This window comes from Adiantum capillus-veneris, chromosome 29 (assembly GCF_014529385.1).
Source record: "Adiantum capillus-veneris isolate H3 chromosome 29, ASM1452938v2, whole genome shotgun sequence".
Taxonomy (NCBI): domain Eukaryota; kingdom Viridiplantae; phylum Streptophyta; class Polypodiopsida; order Polypodiales; family Pteridaceae; genus Adiantum; species Adiantum capillus-veneris.
The window spans coordinates 102195801-102208026 of NC_140959.1; the positions used below are offsets into that span (position 1 = coordinate 102195801).

Consider the following 12226-nt stretch of genomic DNA (forward strand, 5'->3'; position numbering starts at 1 on the left):
GGGAGCAATTAGCACCGTTGCCCTTGTGATCAAAGCCCTCGAGGAGCAAGAGCGCGATAAGAAGAAGATGAATGTTTTGCTACAGATGTTGTTCCTCGCGGGACTAAAATAGTAGCTAAACGTGCTATAATCCTTTCTCAAGAATGAGTACTGATGTGGTGGGCGCATGTGCTCTGGTGTTAACATAGCCTCTGAAGGCAACTAGAGCTGCTCATGATTAGTGCTATAAAGGGCCTTGTGAATTCACTCTGTGTTTCGTGCAGAAATTATCTCCCTTACTAATCTCAAAGAGGGCGAGCTTTGATAGTCAAATTCCTGCCCATTTTAATGATAATTAATACCACAATGATAAAGCCAACTGATAGAGGCAACAGAGATGCCATCATCTGCATTGATGACATTGCAGGTGCTCCTTATGATTGTTGGCTACTCTCATAATTGCATTGTCAAAATTCCTCCTATTAATCTGGCCATGCAAGCCACTGTAGCACTCGATTGCCTTTTTCAAGTTTCTTCTTATGCTTGCCTCTCAGTCCTAGCATTGGCGATAGGGTTTTGCTCCATGCTAGAGTGCCGCATCAGCTCTTAGTTGGTTTCCGACCTACAGATTCCTCTTCCTTCTCCTTATACATTTAAGAACATCAAGCACAATGGCAACATTTCTGTCGATGATGTGAATGAGATTGCCCGTGTGATGCGTCTCCATTCAATGGCAAAGGAGCTTCCTTGCACAATAAAGGAAATTCTTGGTACTACGTTTCGGGTTGCTCTGTGGATAAGAAGGATCCCAAGGATTTGCAAACAGAGATTGACAATGGGGATGTTGAGATTCCAGAGAATTAGCTTAATTAATCTTAGGTAGGTGCCTCTCTGGAATGTAGCGTTGCTAAAGTAAGTTTTACTCTGTGGTAGTGCTACTGGGTTTTTCTCGCAAATCATTTTTGGAAAAATGTCAGCTTGTTATATTTCTAATGAGTGTATGCTTAGCGTGTCAAAGAGAGAGAGAGAGAGAGAGAGAGAGAGAGAGAGAGAGAGAGAGAGAGAGAGAGAGAGAGAGAGAGAGAGAGAGAGAGAGAGAGAGAGAGAGAGAGAGAGAGAGAGCCAATTCACATGCTTCAGACAGTGTTCGGAAAAAATCAATTTCACAAACATCCATAGAGGAACTTTCTCAAAATAACGGAATTTTTTACAATTAAACTCTATTTTCTTGAATTTTCAAAGCGGATTCTATCCTTCTTTCCCTCCCTTCAATTGGTTGTTTTGAGTTTTCAAATGGTTCTTACCACTATATTTTAGCGGACTTGAAATCTAAACATAGAAAGAGACGCAAACTTTTTTAGAGAGTTCTACGTGTGTGTGTGTGTGTGTGTGTGTGTGTGTGTGTGAGTGAGAGAGAGAGAGAGAGAGAGAGAGAGAGAGAGAGAGAGAGAGAGAGAGAGAGAGAGAGAGAGAGAGAGAGAGAGAGAGAGAGAGAGAGAGAGAGAGAGAGAGGGATGATCCTACAAGGTAGTTTGGTTGTGCTCACATGCTGGCTTGGTTTTCATTATGACTAAAACTTAAGTGGGAGAATGCGCAAGATGAAGTGAAAAAACATATTTGACCTGGCAATGGTGACATGCATAAGGAGGACTAGATTGATCTATATTTAAGTTTCCAAAAAAACATAATTTTGCTAGCAACGGTGACATGTATAAGGTCAACTAGGTTTGCATATTCATGACTAGGGAGCAATGGTGCTGACATTTATTGTTTGGGTTTAGAGAAAGCTCTCTCTCTCTCTCTCTCTCTCTCTCTCTCTCTCTCTCTTTGTGATATCTCTTTTTACATGAGAAACTCACTTGGTAACTTTGCTCGATTTTGAGCTTGCTCGGATAAGTTTGCTCAATGTTTGGTAGAACTCCACAATCTTGATGGGATTTCTCGCAATGGGCATGATGTGGCCATGCATGACTTATTTTTGGGTGATGACTGCTGACATACTTCTCTGCTGACACATACCCATCCACTGCCCCTATATTAAGGTGAAGGGCTCTCCTCCCTTCACTTAGACTTGGGTTTTTATTTGTCTTTTTCCTTTTAGCATAACAGAAAAGCAGTTATGATTTTGGTTTAGGGCATTGGGTTTTTGATATACTATCCCTTGCTACATTAAAAATGGTCGATTTGGTTATACTGGGTAGAAAAAGGGGGAAAGAAAGAATATGAAGACGTTGGAATTGTGCTTGGATTTCCCCTACAACTTTGGAGATTGATTTGGGATTACTTTTGCTCACAGGTTCTACATTTAACTCAAAATCTCCGTTTTAGATAATGTTAACCCTCACGGCACACGGACACCCTATGATCTATAAACGTTGTATTATTTAGAGTCAGGTACCGGGCTTGTCGGACCAATAGGAAAAGGGTAAGAGTGATCGCCGATGAGAGGCGCACTCTAACTGGGACATTCAAGGGATTAGTTGGCTAAGCATGGGCGCCCAAGTGTGAATGGGGTGAGCTCCTATAAAAGCCAACTAAACCTAATTTTTACTCATTCTCTCATTTGTGCAATAGAAGAGTGCTCTTGCTCCATCTCCATCTTCTTCTTCTTCACCTCCTTGTGTGTGTGTGTGTGTGAGAGAGAGAGAGAGAGGGAGAGTGTGTGTGCGATCGAGCATTACGAAGGCACGACGACGGCGAGGCGGTTGAGCGCGGCACGACTGCAGCTTCTTCTTCATCGCGGCAAGGAATCCACCACGAAGGCGAGCGTAGAGCGGTGAGTGACACACCCTTTGCTCTCTTGAGCTTGCTAGTTTAGGCTTGTTGTGTGCTTGGAGCCGTCTGCGGCTCGCACACGGTGTATTGGCAAGTCCCTTGCTTCGACAGTGCGGCAAGGAGCGCACATTTTTGGCGCCGTTGCCGGGGATATGCCCTACACCAAGCTCGGTTAGCACTTTACGCTTTCTTGTGGTGCAATTTCTATCATAGGAAAGGCAGGGAATGAGTGTGTGTAGTTGTGTGGAGATTTCTGTTTTTTGCGTTTTCTATGTTTTCTGGTTTGCACTGCACAGTTAGCATTTCTTGCGTTTTTGCATTTTCTGCATTTTCTGGTTCTGTCAAGTTTCAATTTTCTGCAATTTCTGCGTTTAATTTTCTGTCAAGTTCCAATTTTCTGCAATTTCTTGCGTTTTTTCAATATCTGCAATTCTTGCGTTTTTCTGTGCTTTTTCAAATTTCTGCAATTCTTGCGTTTTTTCAATTTCTGTGTTTTTTGCAGTTCTGCATTAAAAAAGAAAATGGAAAATAAAAACGCGAGTGAGCGGGCGGTGAAATTTTTCGAAAATAAAAAACGTGACTCTTAAAACGGACGGGTTGGTTTGTATAAAAGATAGATCGGGATCGGGATCATTTCCCCAAGCCCATTGGTTTGTATAAAAGATAGATCGGGATCATTTCCCCAAGCCCAAGCCCAAGCCCAAGCCTCAGTCCTCAATCTTATGATATATACTAGACTCACTCTTATATATATACCCTACTCCCTCAAGAGAGAATGAGAGCATGTGGGACAAGTCCTCCACTCTCCTCCTTTCTCTTCCCACTTGCACCCTTAGACTTTCTAGTTTGGGCCTAGTTCCCTACTGGAAATTGACAGTTTTAGGGATTCCGAGGGCATAGAGTGACCAAACGGAGGGCTGTAAAGCACGGCACGACCCTCTGACCGAGACGCTCGTTTTGAGCTATCATACGCTCTATTCTATAGCCGGGTCAGAAAAAAAGGACCAAAAAGTCAAATTAAGGAAAGACTTGGGTTGCAAAACACCCAAAAATACTAGGTGAGCAGCCTTCACGGGCACTCATTGACACTTCTAGGGGATCAAGTCATATGAACTTACGCTCTGGGCGGGTGCTAGAACACGAGCATATTGAGGGTGCCTCTGTTCATACGGACACCCATTACCCATCCACGACAAGCTCTAGACCCTCAGCGGGGACACAAGGTAGCACCACCCAAGACCCTAAAATAGCCGCTAGTGATTCCTCCTCCGACTCAGAAATCATGGAAGCATACCCTACCCAAAACACTGAGAGAGAAGGCCATGCACCTCCCGAAGCTCCACAGCCTAGTACTAGTATGTTTAGCCGTTTCATGGAAACATTAGGTAGAGCTACTCGCTCGGAACCTGATGCAAATGAAGCACACGAAGGGGGTGGGGAAGTGGAATCTCCTTTCACATCACACGTGGACCCCACACCCCCAAAGAGTGTCCATGTGGATATCCTGCCAACTTCTTACCAAGAAGGCCCTGTTGAGCTGCCTCCTTCAGAAGTTCCCTCTAGAGTACCATTGGTGACAAGTAAAACCACGGGGAGCAACATTGCTTCTACCTCACAAGAAACCGTTAACACGTCGACTCTAGAAGGATTGTTCATTAATGATCATTGGACATACGACCTCCACACTGAGGTGTTGACGGATCTACACTCTGGCCACACCTACCATGTAGGATGGATAGAGATTGTACAATCCACCTCTAGTGCCACGAGCATCGAAGATCAACAGAAAATGATCTGTAATGTTATCCATGGCATTATTCAATCAGAAAGGCAAAACCGAGGGGTAAATATACTCTCAACTGGCCCCATGAGATTTCTGGATACGAGCAAGGCTCAACAGCCTACTCTATCACAAATGGAGACTCCTCTAATGAGTCCCATGGACCCATCTTATGTCATTTCACCTGGTGTCTCTATGCAATCTGAGCCTCCGAGCGACAACTTTAGCTTTCCTAACTTGGCTCAACCCTCTATTAAGGAAAACACAATGCTCACTCCAGGGATAAGCCTGACAGAGAATGTACCGATGACATCTACGGTTAGCGCAGTGCCACTACCTAGTGTCGTAGTACCTAATATGGGGCCTCGATCGTATGTGCCTCTAGCCCCTTATGCACACATGGAAACCGAAGAGGATGGGTTGGAATCTAACACACCTCTACGATAACCTATTGAGTTAAATAGTGCCTATGGAAAAGTGCTATATAATGCCTTATTGGAAACGGGTGCTAAATATAATCTGCTATCCTATGGGGTGTGGTGTCAGTCAGTTAGGGAAGCCACCTCTATCTGAGAGTATTATCCAAGTCAAGGGTGTCAACAAGAAAAAAACTACGGTTTTTGGAATCTGGCACACTTCTGTCAATTATGACAATGGAATTGTAGCTCAAGACTTTTTGGTCATGCCTACTGGAACTATGGAGGGTAATATAAACCTAGGCCGCACGTGGATGATAGCCACCAAATGCACTATTGATTGGGGGACTGGGGGTGTTACAACGCAAAAGCCAACTCTTAGCCCTACCACTCAAGCCATAGTCCCTGAGATATTGCCTAAGGAAATAAAACCCAAGACATTGCATGTCCAGGAGGTTGAACCATACGTCCCCATAGCCCAACTCTCTAGAGCTTCAACTGATGTAGTTGAAAGAAAGCTTGAGACACACAAGACTCATCCTAATGTAACGAAGAAAACATACAAGTGGGTCCCTAAAGCTTCTTTAGTGACCATAGCTAGTGCTAAAAAACAGAAGCCTTGTAAGAAACGTACCACTCGCTCCAAGAAAAGTAAGAAAATGTTGCGATGGATCCCTAAACGACTATTGGAAGCCCAAGGCTACTATCAAGGAAATGATCAAATCTGGGTGCCAAAACGTAGATTGTGCTCTTACCTATCACCTGACCCAAGTGAGCCCAATCCCGTAGCTCCAAAACGAATCAATGATCGTGGAATGAAAAAAATCACAGAATGCTACACACCCGCTCCCGAGCTAGTTTGGGTACCAAAGAAAGAAGGATTTGTTCCACCTAGCTCAGGAAGGGGGGAGTCCCATGAAGCTTCTAGCTCCTCATGTAATACATCCATAGAGGTAAAAGCCTCTACACATCCTCCATCTATAGTAGTGGACCTCCATGAAGCTACAAAAGAATCCACACCTCCCAGTGTTCAAGAATCACCTGATGAACCACTTCAAGTTCGATCCTGGGAGAGTACCTTACCACCCTTGCAGCTTGACGAGGCACCTAGGGTAATAGAAAACTACTGGCAAAAATCCTCACCTATTACCAACTGGAACAATTGGTTTCAAAGGGTGGCAAGCTCATTTCAAACGGTATGATCTACCCAAGGAAGGGGGGAGTGTTTGTGGACAGTCATCATTCATTTGTTCCCCTCTCAACCTTTTTCCCTGACCTCTCAATCACCAATCTTAGGGAATGTACATATAAAGCTTTATACTCACAAAAAACAAAAAAATAAAGAGCAAGAGCAATTCGCAAACGAGTATGCACAATAAAAGTCAAAACATTGACTCAGACCTACACATTCACATCTGGTACAGTGAAACAGAAACCTATGCCATAACACACCTTTGATCCTCATCACTTGAGTGATGGAGGGTAGGTAAGATTAGTACGATAGGAGTGTTTCTGTTTTAGAGTTGAGAGATTAGCGAAGTTCTCTTTTCCCACTAATGTGCCTCCTGGAGGTATTCCTTTTGTTTCCTAGTGTGTACAGCAGTGTGTTGCTATTGATAGGATTTGGACCTTCATGGAACCTTTCTCTCGTTCACACTTCAAATCAAGCGCGACCATCGACACAAACAGGTGTTTCTTGTCCATTAGCATTGCCCTTATCTTTTTGTATCCATGTTTGTCTGCTTTGATTGTGATTGGTAGCATAATATTCACTGCATTTGCTTACTATCAAACATTTAATTCAATGTAATGTTTTGTCATAATGAGTTGTCTAGGTTTAAAACTCAAGCAGTCCGACTAAGCTAGTTTGACCAAGCTAGGTATTAGAAATATTCTCTTAATACCATGGGGAATGCCTTCCTAATAAGCAATGGTTACTTAGGTTCTTAATCCGATTTAGGAAGCATTGTATGAAATGTACTAGGGCTTTCTAGTGGGCTTAACCCTAGTGACCTTTAGCTTAAGTATTATAAAGGGAGTTTACTAATGTGATGAGCCTGGGGAGGGTAACAGTGTTATATGACTCCCCAAAGTTACAAAATTTAAATGCTGAAAATGAACAAACAAAAAATCAAAGTGCCACAATGTAAAATCTTACGCTGGAAGAGAAATCTCATCTTGATTTGGTACTTCACTCACATGTATTGCCTATGGTACTAGAGCCCTAGAGGTTCCCAGTGTGGGCGCTTTTCCTTGAAAAGCAAAAAACCCAAGGCATACAAAATAAGCACACACATCATAATTGAATCAATGTGAAAAGACTTTGGGGGGTCAAAGAAAAAGTAATCAGTCAGGCGATGATTTCATGAGAAATTCCTTTTATGGTAGCTTAACTACAAGGTCTTCTAGATATAGCCTCTAGTCAGCCCTCGAACATGAATACTTGGCTCTCGCGATTAAACAACTTAATTGACCACTGAAAATTAAGAAGCTTACCCATGGTATTAATATTCGATCTCTAGTGCTTTTTGACCGTCAAATTAGCGACCCCAGACTTGTTTAATTTTTTACCTTTACATCTGTTTATGCATTTGATTACATTGCAATTTAATGTTCATTGCTAACAAATTGTTTGAAATTCTTTTACCAATCAATTTGTCTACCTAAAACTGCATATGCTTTTTAAGAGAATGCAATTACTGTGCCAATGTTGTTTGATTTTGCAGTGACTGAAGAAGGCTAAGGACATTCATCTCAAATGCTCTTCCACCTCGACGAACCAGCTTCAACTCAATAGCTTCCGAGGACGGAATCTACATCAGGAAGGGGAGCATGTTAACCCTCACGGCACAGGGACACCCTATGATCTATAAACGTTGTATTATTTAGAGTCAGGTACCAGGCTTGTCGGACCAATAGGAAAAGGGTAAGAGTGATCGCCGATGAGAGGCACACTCTAACTAGGACATTCAAGGGATTAGTTGGCTAAGCATGGGCGCCCAAGTGTGAATGGGGTGAGCTCCTATAAAAGCCAACTAAACCTAATTTTTACTCATTCTCTCATTTGTGCAATAGAAGAGTGCTCTTGCTCCATCTCCATCTTCTTCTTCTTCACCTCCTTGTGTGTGTGTGTGTGTGAGAGAGAGAGAGAGAGGGAGAGTGTGTGTGCGATCGAGCATTACGAAGGCACGACGGCGGCGAGGCGGTTGAGCGCGGCACGACTGCAGCTTCTTCTTCATCGCGGTGAGGAATCCACCACGAAGGCGAGCGTAGAGCGGTGAGTGACACACCCTTTGCTCTCTTGAGCTTGCTAGTTTAGGCTTGTTGTGTGCTTGGAGCCGTCTGCGGCTCGCACACGGTGTATTGGCAAGTCCCTTGCTTCGACAGTGCGGCAAGGAGCGCACAAATAATCTCTTGCTCTGTATTGGAAGATTGGATGTTTTTTTTTTTGAGAAATGATTTCAAGTTTTGAGTTACAATACTATAAGAAAGTGATTTGTTGCTAGGGTGGTTACTGGGTTTGAATGTTTGGAAAACTTTCTTACCTCGGGGGTGATTTGCCTCTTCATAGATAAACTCTGATTTTTTCTCCTGCTCCTATTCACTTGGTAATCTAGTTCTAAGGAGTTGTGGTTTTACTGGAAATACATACATACATCTCACAGATAATACCATAATTATCTATTTTTATCTGGCTTAATATGTCTACTGTGGTGGGTGACATGCTGGACACTGGTTTGTATTTTGGAAGGTTATGTGGTGGTTCATACTCCTTCGGAGAGTTACATGGGGATTCTCTTGAGAAATGATTTTGGATTACATGTTTTGTTTTACAAAACCATAGGAAATGATTTGTTGCTGAAATCTAAGTTTGGAAATTGCAAGTTCTAATCTGGTTATGATACATACATTTTGTAGATAATACCATGACTGTCTTTTGTTATCTCTCTCTACTGAGGTGGGGGTGCATGTTTTCTTTGATTTACCTACAGCCTGGCTGTTGTGGATTACTGGTTCGCTTTTTGGGCCTTGGTTATCTGGCTTAGTCCCTTTTTTTTTACTACAACTAAGCTCTGGGGGGTAGTACCATAAAGTATGTGTAAACCTATAAATACACACATGTTCTACTTTTGATGCTCTACTAAAAATTGGCATAGAATCCAACTGACATATGGATACAGATCTGGATATAACTAGGTATAGTTTGAGGTGGTCTGCTTTAATGACTGGCTCTGGCTTTGTCTCTGGCTAGTACTTCACTGGGATGATAGTTCAACTACTAGAGGTGCACGGAGATCAAAACCACCAAGTTATAATCTCGTCTTCATTGGTCAATGCCTATATTTGTGGGTACAAGAAATCTACATACCCACGTCTACATGATAGTGCATGTAGTGGACAAAATCCCTTTGCCTCTTCTCTAGTTGTAGCATTTCACAGCATCTTAACATCTTTTCACAGTATATCTTTGTCTCTAGCATGCAGGTATGCCATTCTTGCAATGTAGCTGATGCCTGCTCAAAGCACTTAAATCTTACTCTAGATTTGACGGGCTATGTAGTGTATGTGTGTGTGTGTGTGTATGTGTGTGTCTGTGTGTGTGTGACCCTTGGAATCGTCATCTTGCATCTTGTAGCTGATGCTTGCTCAAAGCACTTAAATATTACTCTAGATTTGACGGTAGTGTGTGTGTGTGTGTGTGCGTGTCTGTGTGTGTGTGACCCTTGGAATCGTCATCTTGCATCACTAATTTCTATGTAGGCTTAATTTGCTCTTCCATTGACTGATAATGACGGCTTATTGTATGGCAGTAGCAGTCAAACATGCAGGTGGAATTGATGGTCTGCATGGACTGTCGAGGCTGTGAGCGCAGGAAATTTCTCATGTAGATAAACGGAGTCTTTTTCAGTGTTTTTCGTATGAGAAGTGTTTTTCATACAATGCTTAACATCATGAGCGCACCTTCATTGACATGCACTAAAATCTAACCTAAATCTTAAAAAAGCTAGTCCATTGAACGTAAATCTAGATCTAATGTAATCTTAAACTCAAAATATATGTAAATCTAATCTAATCTAACGTAAATCTAAATCTAACATAAATAAACCTAAATCTAATCTAACATAAATTTAAATCTAGCCTAATTTAAACGCAACATAAACATAAATCTAAATGTAATCTAACCTAATCTAATTTAAATTTGAACATAATCTCTTTCTCTCTCTGTTTTCTCTCCTTACCTCTCTGTTTCTTCTTCTCCCCCCCTCTCTCTCTCTCTTTGGTTTTTTATTCTCTCTCTCTTTCTCTTTGTTCAACAGGTCTTGAATTCAACTCCTTGTCGGCTAGATCTTTAAGGTCTCTTGAGATAATTTCCTATGATGTTAAAACTCTCTTCTTCTCGGGGTGTGTGTGTGTGTGTGTGTGTGTGTGTGTGGGTGTGTGAGTGCGCCAATAAAAAGAGGAAAATGGTATAACCTTTCTATCATCCAAGTGTGGTAGATTGGTTACGCCATTTCCCTCTTGAATAACAGGTCTTGAGTTGAACTCCTCGTCGGCTAGATCTTTAAGGTCTCTTGTGATAGTTTCCTACGACCTTAAAACTCTCTTCTTCTTGGGTGTGTGTGTGTGTGTGTGTGTGTGTGTGTGCCAATAAAAAGAGGAAAATGGTATAGCCGTTCTATCACCCCAGTGTGGTAGATTGGTTATGCCATTTCCCTCTTGAATAATAGGTCTTGAGTTCAACTCCTCGTCGGCTAGATCTTTAAGGTCTCTTGGGATAGTTTCCTACGACATTAAAACTCTCTTCTTCTCAAGTATGTGTGTATATGGGTGTGTGTGTGTGCCAATAAAAAGAGGAAAATGGTATAACCTTTCTATCACCCAAGTGTGGTAGATTGGTTATGCCATTTCCCTCTTGAATAACAGGTCTTGAGTTCAACTCCTCGTCGGCTAGATCTTTAAGGTCTCTTGGGATAGTTTCCTACGACGTTAAAACTCTCTTCTTCTTCTTCTTCTCTCTCTTTTCTCTCTCTCTCTCTCTCTCTCTCTCTCTCTCTCTCTCTCTCTTTTCCTCTCTCAATGTGTGTGTATGCATTCTTTGTTTATGCATGTGTGTGTGTGTGTTTTGTTTATGCATGTGCTCTCTCTCTCTCTCTCTCTCTCTCTCTCTCAAAAACACAATGTGTGTGTGTGTGTGTATGTGACAAAGGGAGACAGAGAGAAAGAGGGGAAGGGAACATGAGAGAGAGAGAGAGGAGAGGGAAGGAGCATAACTGGCTCTCCTTCCTCTCCTCATGTATGTGTTGTGTGTGTGTGTGTGGAGAAGAAAGAGAGAGAGAGGGAGAGCGTGGGTTACCTCTTTGCTTGCTTGAGCGTAGAAAACACAGATCTGAGATCTGAGATCTGAGTTTTCGGGCGCTCTCGGTTTGTTTTTTACCCCTATCGACGTTGCTATGGGCATTGCTATGAGTGTTGCTATATTACAAATAAACTAGCGACGCCCATAGCAACGCCGTGAATTTTCACTTTTAAGCATTGCACTGCAAGCGTCGCTAATGTGAAGTACCTCTTGTAGTGCTACAAGTAAATGGAAGAGGTATGATTTTATATTTCTCATTGTTTTAAACATTTTCTATGCATGTGTGTGTGTGTGTGTGTGTGTGTTATAATTTGAGAAGATAGGCTTCCCGATTAGGGTGAGCATCCAATGTCATTTGCGGTAAGCCCATCCACAAAAATCACTTCTTTTGCAAACCAAAATAGAGACTTCATGTGTGAGTGTGTGTGTTTAAGAACAATTATCTAACAATAGTTTGATTTCACAAACTATTGAACCACACAATGGGACTACAAACCAAAAAATGTGTATATAATAACCAACATCTATGTCTACATTAGATAAAAAGTAATCATTAAAATTGGCAGAGATATTACAATTGACATATAGACTAGACTATGACATACATAGTGTTATTTGTAGACATATGAAATTATTAGAAGCTTATATAAAGGCTATCTATCAATCGTACAAATAACTAGAGAGAGGTAATATTTGTAATACTTGAGATCCACATGAAAATTAGAATCTATATCCCGTGGGCCTCCATAACTCAATTCACAAGGGGTGTGGTTATGTTTGATATCCCTTCAAAATAGAACCATAGATTGAGTATTAATAATGACAATAACACAAAATGGCAATGCTATAACAATAGGCAATGCAAAAAAATAGACTTTATTCATCCAATTGGTACAATTGATCTTGTAGGAGACTAGA

At 41.8% G+C, this 12226-nt stretch overlaps 1 pseudogene; it reads left to right on the forward strand.

Moving 5' to 3' along the window:
- The first annotated feature begins 376 nt into the window (after nucleotides 1-376).
- LOC147419676 (uncharacterized) overlaps nucleotides 377-12226 on the forward strand; it is a 52284-nt pseudogene continuing 40434 nt past the window's right edge.